The sequence below is a fragment of the Pogona vitticeps genome, chromosome 3, assembly GCF_051106095.1.
Source record: "Pogona vitticeps strain Pit_001003342236 chromosome 3, PviZW2.1, whole genome shotgun sequence".
NCBI classification, from domain to species: Eukaryota; Metazoa; Chordata; class Lepidosauria; order Squamata; family Agamidae; genus Pogona; species Pogona vitticeps.
In genome coordinates this window covers 48,581,774-48,584,229 of record NC_135785.1, presented here as the reverse complement: position 1 = coordinate 48,584,229, position 2,456 = coordinate 48,581,774, and positions in this window count along the sequence as shown.

Genomic DNA, 2,456 nt, shown 5'->3' with positions numbered 1-2,456 from the left:
TCGACTCGTCCCTTAAGTGACACGCAATTACTGAATGAATGAAATTGAGACAGCAATTCTAGTTGATTTGTCAAGAATATGACAACGAAACAGGAAAAAATAAACCCTAGGATTGTTGGATCAGTACCTGGTCATTTTGAATGAAGAACGTAATAAAGATTCGGGGGGGGGGGGGATTGATTATTATTGTCGTTTACCTTCACTATTTAACCTGTTACTGATCTTGTTTAAAAATAACTTTATTTTGGCAAACTGAGATTGAATTAATTAATGATATACAAGGTAATAATATACCATCAGATCCTAAAATAATTTTGTTGGTTTATATAAAATTATGTGTTCATGAATTAAATATTAGACTAGGATGAAGTTTACTTATTGCTGCCAAACTAGCTATAGTGATGGTTTAGAAACAGAGTTTCTTCCAAATACCCACTTGCTTAACTGTATCTGGGGCATTTCCCTGTTAATGAAATTGACATATTATCAAAGGATACAAAGAATTTCTTTGCAAGATGCAGATAAATTTTATGAGTGATGGGCAATATTTATTATGTGTTAACATGAGAAAGTGAGAAATTGAATAAATTGTTTTGATTTTTATGACTTGTCAAAGAAATTTACATTGTTGATAAAATCTAGGGATAATTATTTAAAAGTATTTAGAACAAATGGGAGGAACAGCGTATTTTGTTCCCTTTTCCTGGTTTGTAGGAAAGTCCTTATTTTTCTGAATTATCTGTGTAATTATTACATCTAATACAATATAGTACTCACAGCTGAGACCAAGATACAATGTGCTGTCAATAAGGATTATTTCATGATGATTGTGATCTTTAGAAATTAACAAACATATAGATACTTCCAGTTAAACTTTCTTTGCTACATTCCTAATTAGGATGTTACCAGATTCTGTTCATATTTGTCTGGTTTGAACTGTGTGTATCTTCAGGACGTTTGCATTTTTGATTTATTGCACAGTTCCAAATTCTACGTATTTTCTCAGATAATGTATACTGCATTGCAGGCAAAATGAAATAAAGGCTTCATTTTACTGCAGTGGGGATTACATTATCTAAAATTTTACAGCGGTAACATGTCATATATTAGTAGCAGGACTAACATATCAGATGTTAACCCTGCTGCTGGCAGACAAGAAAACCTGAATCAGTTACTGTAACGTAGCAGGCCACTCAGATGTCACTGCCTACTCAGGCCTCTCAGAATGCCCACCACACCACTAAACACTCTTGCTGCCACCAACCTTTCCTTTAAATAAAAAGGACAAGGGTTTCTTTCAAAAATAAAAAATAAAACTTGGTTTATTGATTACAAAATAAAATATGTCAATCACAAGTAGCTAATCACGATGCCAATCACTGTATCTTATTTAATCAAACACAGACTTTCCCTCACTGACTACTCAGGTACACTGGCCTCTAAACAAGCTCTTTCTCTCTCACTCTCCAGATCTGATCTCTTCACACACTCTTCACACCCCTTTTTATTCCAGCTCCTCCCCCTTCAGTTCCACCCTCCGTCACCCCATTGGTTGATGATTCACTGCCCAGCCGTGACGGACAGGTGAGGTCAGGGCTGCCTGTTACAGTTACTCTCTTATTTTATTTGTTTGTTTGTTTGTTTTATTTAAAATATTTATATGCCACTTTCTCCTAAAGGATCCAAGGTGGCTTACAGTATTAAAATGAACAAAGTTATAAGCTAAATAATAAATTATTACAATACAGTGGTGCCTCGCTTAGCGAGTGCTTCGCTATGCGATGAATTTGCATAGCGAGGGGGTCCGGGCCATCGCTGGAGCGTTCGCTCAGCGATGGCCCCTATGGCGATTTTTCGCTTTGCGATGATCGCTAAGCGATTCGCTTAGCGATCTTCGCAAAATGAAGCGGGGGAGAACAGCTGATCGGCGGTTCCAAAATGGCCGCCGGAAGGTCCGCGCCGCATTTTCGCGCCCTGCCCTCGCTTACCGAGGGCGCGAAAATGGCGGCGCTATGGAAGAAACATCGCTTAACGGTGAGTTTTCAAGCCATAGGAACGCATTGAACGAAGTTCAATGCGTTTCTATGGCTTTTTTAGTCCCGTTTAGCGATGTTTTCGCATAGCGAAGGTTAATCCGGAACGGATTAACCTCGCTATGCGAGGCACCACTGTATTTAAAATCATTAAACATATTTTAAGAATCCATAAATTACAGCAATACTGTATTAAAAGTTCAAGTAAAACAACAGAATAAAACAACGCCCCTTTCAAAAATCCCCTTAGTCAACCAGTTGTGTAAAGCAGAGGTCATCAGTCTTTTTCCTCCCGTGGACCAGCGGAGCCTCTGAGGGAGGTAGGGCGCCCCCTTGCGCTCGGGCTCTTGGACGCAGGTGTGAAGTGTTGGGGGAATGCACGCACCTCTGGTGTGTGCGCACTCCTCCACCGCTTCACACATG